Below are 6,810 nucleotides of genomic sequence, written 5' to 3' on the forward strand. Positions count from 1 at the left end.
TATGGCAGGGTCAAGGCACACTAGGACCTGGAGAGATTTTGTGGGTAGGAATGGAGTGGGCTCCAGCCTGTAGTAGATTGAGTATATCTATTGCTAACATCCAGCAATCATTTGGGAGCAAAGCGTGTCTGTTGACCATTCAGTTTTCATTTGAGTGAATATTATATGTAGTCTGTGCTGAGGATCTGCATAGATGCCCTTCAGATCAGCATTGGTGAAAGACTTCCAGGTGGGGCCATTGAAACCTAGAGCGTTGATGGTTGAAAAGAGAAATCTCCTACTCTATACCCCAGTGTGACTAAACAGGCCTAGCTCATCCCCTCAGCCCCTGCCACTCCATTCACCAAATGGAACAGAAATTAAACAGCCTTTTTACATGTATATATCCTTTGTCCCTATACTTCCACTTGCAGGAATCCATCCTAAGAAAAGTTTTAGGGAAGCTACTAAAAACTGATATGTAGGCCAGGTGCAGTGACTCATGCCCCTAATCCCAGCACTTTGGGAGGCCGAGGTGGGCGGATCACGAGGTCAGGAGTTCAAGACCAGTGTGACTAATGTGGTGAAACCCCGTCTCTACCAAAAATACAAAATTAGCCGGGTGTAGTGGTGTGCACCTATACTCCCAGCTACTCAGGAGGCTGAGGCAGGAGAACTGCATGAACCCAGGAGGCGGAGGTTGCAGTGCACTGAGATTGTGCCACTGCATTCCAGCCTAGGCAACAGAGTGAGATTTCATCTCAAAAAAAAACCAAAACACAAAAAACAAAAAACTGACATGTAATATTCAAATTTCAGCTTCATTTATTAAACCAAAAAATTGGAAAGAAGGTAAATATCCAACAAGAGGAGAGTAGGAAAGTTCTGGTGTATATAAAATGAAATAATATATTATTTTTAAAATGGTTTTTGAAGACAATTTTATGACAGGGGAATGATGCTGAATATAATTTTAAATGAATATAGCAGAATGCAATATGAACATAATTTTGTGGAAACAATATTGCAAAAAGACTAGAAGAAGATATACTGTGGAGGAAACCACTAGCTATCTACCAGAATCCCTTCTCTTCTTCCTGATATATGAGCACACTACATTTCCCAGCCTTCCTTGTAGTTGCATGTGGCCATGTGACTAAGTTGTCTCCAGTGGTTTGTGAGCATAAATGATGTATTCCACGTACAGTCTTGACTCATAAAAATTTCTCACGCATGTTTTTCTATGCCTTTAAATTAAAAAGAAATGTTTTACTGTCTTCACTTGATTGGAATGTTGACACTCAGGGCAACCTTGGAAGTCACATGTTGAAAATGACAGAGTGACATCAACTTAGGATCCTGAATGATGACAAAGAGATGAGTTGCCCTGCTGACATGAGCACTCATCTAGGACTGTTACTTGAGGGAAGAAATACATATCTATGAAGTTCAGCTACCATGGTGATGCCTGATAGAACAGATGGGTGTGCTTGTGAAACACCCACTGAGGACTTCCAGAAACATTTGGTTGAGGGGGTGGAGAAGGCAAGTTTTATAGGAACCCAAGGACTTTTATTAAAAAATGGGACTATAGGCTGGGCGCGGTGGCTCAAGCCTGTAATCCCAGCACTTTGGGAGGCTGAGACGGGTGGATCACGAGGTCAGGAGATCGAGACCATCCTGGCTAACACGGTGAAACCCCGTCTCTAATAAAAAATACAAAAAACTAGCTGGGCGAGGTGGCGGGTGCCTGTAGTCCCAGCTACACGGGAGGCTGAGGTAGGAGAATGGTGTAAACCTGGGAGGCGGAGCTTGCAGTGAGCTGAGATCCGGCCACTGCACTCCAGCCGGGGTGACAGAGCAAGACTCCCTCTCAAAAAAAAAAAAAGAATAAAAAAAAAGAATGGGACTATAAACCAGTAACCTTTTAGCTATTGTTCAAGTCATCCCTTGCACCTGCAGGCTGATGAGGTCTGAGGAAGCTTAGTCTTCTTGTATTCTTTATTTGTTTGTTTGTTTATGTATTTTTGAGACAGGGTCTCACTCTCTTGCCTGTGCTGGACTGCAGTGGTATGATTTTGGCTCACTGCAACCTCAACCTCCTGGGCGCACAGTTGATCCTCCCACCTCAGCCTCTCAAGTAGCTGGGACTAAAGGTGCAGGCCACCACGGCCAGCTAATTTTTGTGCACAATGTAGATAAGAGGTTTTGCCATGTTGCCTAGGCTGGTTTCGAACTCCTGGACTCAAGTCATCCCACCACCCACCCCTGCCCACCACCATGGCCTCCCAACGTGCTGGGATTACAGGTGTCAACCACCATGTCCAGATGGACATGTATTGTTTTTTTAAACTTATTTTTAAAATATGTATTTAACTAGGCAAGTTAGGAAAAATACCAGTGTATACATAATGAAATGGGAAGGTATGAATAAATCTAAAAATGTGGGCAGGAAAAGAACAAATTAATATAGAAGGTAAAAACCCAGGAAGATGCTATACAGATGAGCCATTGAAACCTACACAGTTTCTGAAAATTGAGTGAAAGTTTAACTCTGGTTTTCCTACCAACCAAAGTGACTTGTTAATTGGTTAATCCACCAGTCTTTTATCTCTGCAAATATTTCCTTCAGCTATTATTTCTGAAAGAAATTTCTCAATGGCTCTTTATATAGGAAACAGTGCCCTCAGCAATATCCCTAAGAAAATACCAGAATGGGATTTACAGTGCTGCCGCAAGATTAACTGAAAGGACATTGAATCAAAACAAACTTTAAGAAAAGAGAATCTAAAGATGGATTGGGAGAGACAACTGGACAATGGGACGTCAGTGATGACATCCTCACTTGATCCAGGAATTAAACCTGTGTCCAGAAAAATCGTTGGAATTTCTGTCTTTCAAATAGTCTTTCATTCATATCCTTGCTCTTCATGAGGCTTTTTACAAGTTGGGCAGCAGGTGATTTTCAGGAGCTTTCTCAGTAACTGCTATAGGCTCCCATCTTCTTCCATTTGCCCACATGTCTGCAGTAACTGCTGGAGAAAAATAACTTCTCTATTGCCATCTGAGTCTTGAGGGAGTTCTTTTCATGAACAAAATTTAACTTAGAACCATAGTTATAAGGGATTCTGGGAAATGTGTTTCTGAGCTTCTCCCTTGTGATGTGAGCAGAGCATAGAAAGAGGAAGATACAGTGTTAGTGGATAACAGATCACACTTTGGTAATGGGGCAGATTTCCAATATGGCAAGCCACCACACAGACAGGCAAACTGAATTTACCAACAATAGGCAGTTATAACTTTTTTTTTTTTTTTTTTAGGCTGAGTCTTTCTGTCACCCAGGCTGGAGTGCAGTGGCATGATCTTGGCTCACTGCAACCTCTGCCTCCGGGTTCAAGCTTTTCTCTTGCCTCAGCCTCCTGAATAGCTGGAATTACAGGCACTCGCCATCGTACCAGGCTAATTTTTTAATTTTTAGTAGAGATGGGGTTTCACCATGTTGGCCAGGCTGGTCTCAAACTCCTGACCTCAAGTAATCTGCCCGCCTCGGCCTCCCATAGTGCTGGGATTACAGGCTTGAGCCATGGCACTTGGCAACATTTTTTGATTAAGAACATCTGATATGGTGTGGCTGTGTCGCCACTCAAATCTCATCTTGAATTGTAGCTCCCGTAATTCCCACGTGTCATGGGAGGTAATTGAATCATGGGGGTGAATTTTTCCTGTGCGGTTCTAATGCTTCCTGTTGGCAGCTGTCTGGTGATTCTGTCCAGATTTCTCGTCCCTGAGGTGTCAGTTTGCATCCCCCGTCTTGGTCCTTTTCCACCATTTTCAGCCCCTCCAGGGCTTGGAGGACCCAGTGGGCCATTCTCTTGGAGCCTTGACTGAAGTGGCTGGGCATGACACTTTTACTCTTATGTCCTCCATAGATCTTGATCATGGAGTCAACCCCAGCACCACCCTGTAGGTACAGGTGCTGTGCTGTGGAAGCAGCTCATGTGTAGAACCAGTTTTCATCATAGGGAGGAAGCTCTTTGTGCTTGGTCAGCTTGACAGTGTCCACCCATCCAAGGACTTTCAGCTTCCTGGACTTTTTGAGAAAGGCTGCCAGAACTCTGATGAACTCCTGCTGGTTCACGTTCTTTACAGTATCTCCAGGCATTGTGCAGCCATCGTGCTGCCAGCCAGGGGAAAGGGATCTGATTGTTTTATAAACACAATCAGACTGCACACACTGTCTTGACAGCTGCCATGTAAGATGTGCCTTTGTTCCTCATTCGCCTTCTGCCATGACTGTGAGGCCTTCCCAGCCTAGTGGAACTGTGAATCCATTGAACCTCTTTCCTTTATAAATTACCCATACTCAGGTAATTTATAATTACCCATACTCGGGTATGTCCTTATAGTAGCATGATAGTAGACTATCATGATTAGATAATAGACTAATACAACACCTCAAAAACAAAATTATATGCAGAAATTAAAGCAAAATTTTATTGGAATCCTTAAATGTGAAATTATCTATATGTGGCATGCTGATTATATTTAATAATGTATTGTATACTAAAAAATTGCTAAGGGAGTAGATCTTAAATGTTTTCACCAAAAAAAGTGAGGTGATGAATATGTTAATTAGCTTGATTTAATTTCCCCCCATTGACATAAATTCAATGTACACGTAATATTAAAACATCACATTATACCTCACAAATATACACAATTTTTATTTGTCATCTAAAAAAAAAACTTAGCTGGGCATGGTGGCTCACGCTTGTAATCCCAGCACTTTGGGAGTTTGAGGTGGGCTGATCACCTGAGGTTGGGAGCTTGAGACCAGCCTGGCCAACATGGCAAAGCCCTGTCTCTACCAAAAAATACAAAAATTAGCCAGGCATGGTGGTGGGCTCCTGTAATCCCAGCTACTCAGGAGGCTGAGGTGGAAGAATCGCTTGGGCGACAGGAGCGAAACTCTGTCTCAAAATAAATAAATAAATATATAAAAATTTAAAAACCAGATATCAGTGACCACCAGAGTGTTCACTACTTAAAAATGTAATCTATTTGGCATTAGTTTCTGAGGTGCTAGTGCCTTATGTCTAAATATTCACAGAAATGGCTAAATCAAATATTTGCTTGTGCAAAAAAGTTACCTATATATAAATGTACAGGGAGAAAGATACACACCAATCTGAGAATAAAAGTACATCAGGAGAGGTGAGTAAGGTACTGTGGGACCCAAAGTAACTTTTATATAATTTACATTATTTAAAAATTATAAAATATAATTTTTTGTGTATCAATTCTGTAATTAGAAAAAAATAGAGCTATCCCAGGATAATTAGTACCTAAAACTGATTTCTATGATGCTGTATTCTGTGACAGCTCTTGAAGTCAGCAAATGACAGAGAACTTGAATTCTACTACAATTTCTGCATTAGCATGATATGGTATATGACTTTGCCTAGTATTTTATGCTCCTAGGCCTGTTTTCCTGCTTGTAAAACAAGGGGATTGGATTGAAACAAGGTTTCTAAGATCCTTCTTAGCACAGAAAGCCTGTAGTTTTAGGATTTGTTTTAGTGAAATACTGGAAGCATGGAACAGTTCTGGGGGTGGGGAGATGGTACTCCAAGGATGGTCTCTAGGAAGCAGGAAGAACTGCCTGAGACTACTAGGAATTCAGAAAGTGGAAGTGTGGCCAGTTGAAGAAACTTCATAGCTATTAAAATTTCATGGAAGTTCAGCCTTTTCCTGTGAGGCACTTGAGCTTGCACAGGGAAACCTGTCCCGGTATCTATTAACAGGGTTTAGTTTTCACTGGTTTTCAACAGATTGCTCTCTAGGCTAGTTATGGTGGGTATCCTTTCTGACTCTTTGGGTCTATGTTACATGGACTGTTGAATATAAATTCTAGCCATATGTCATACTCAAGTGCATCCAAAGAGAGATACTTTTTCCTTATATCCATGAGGAAGAATCTAGATGTGGAGTCCTGAGGTTTTCACCATTTTCTACTATTCAGGGATCAAATTTTGCTAACAGTTTATATTAAAGCAGAGGATCTACCCTTTTAGGGACTGAAAGACTGAAAATGAAGGTGAATATCCTTTAAGTAAAAGTGAAACTAGACAAATTATGCAATTCAAAGAGAAGAAAAACATAAAGACTTTACAGCATATCGGTCAAAAAAATCTCTTAGTAAAAAAGCATATCAGCACAGAAACAACCTTAATTTTCTGTTACTTGTTATAAAACATAATATATTTTCACACCACTTCTTGGGTAGTATTAATTTTGGTATTTATTACACATAATGTATTTTCTGAATACTGCATGTTATACAGCAGAGTCTATTAGAGATACCGTGTTTTAAAAGCCCCAGAAAAATACTTAGAAAGATGGAAGACACAGGTATAGGAGCTGAAAAGTAATTCTGTATGTTCACAAACAGCAATGGTCAATATTAGGATGTTAATTTTCCCCCGTTGACATAAATTCAACTCAAACTTAGTCAAAATACCAGTAGAATTTTTTTTTGGACAAGATCGTTATAAACTTTATGTGAAAATGCAAAGGATCTAGAAAAAAAACAGAATAATTTTGAAAAAGATGAACAAAATTGGAAGACTTAACCTAATTTCAAGACTTATGATAAAGCTACAGTAACTAAGATGGTGTAGTCTTGATGTAAGGACAAAAAAAAAAAAAAACAAACAAAAAAAAAACTGAGACTCTGTCTTCCAACAAGAACAACAAAAGATTAATGACTGCCCTTCTGGATTTCAGACTTGCATGGGGCCTGTAGCCCCTTCATTTTGGCTCATATATCCT

General features: G+C 40.5%; 1 pseudogene; it reads right to left on the reverse strand.

The window, feature by feature from the left end:
• Positions 1 to 2,700: 2,700 nt before the first annotated feature.
• LOC111541682 lies at positions 2,701 to 4,141 on the reverse strand (annotated as a pseudogene).
• Between the last annotated feature and the right edge of the window lie 2,669 nt (positions 4,142 to 6,810).

The sequence above is a fragment of the Piliocolobus tephrosceles genome, chromosome 4 (genome assembly GCF_002776525.5).
Source record: "Piliocolobus tephrosceles isolate RC106 chromosome 4, ASM277652v3, whole genome shotgun sequence".
In the NCBI taxonomy this organism is placed as follows: Eukaryota; Metazoa; Chordata; class Mammalia; order Primates; family Cercopithecidae; genus Piliocolobus; species Piliocolobus tephrosceles.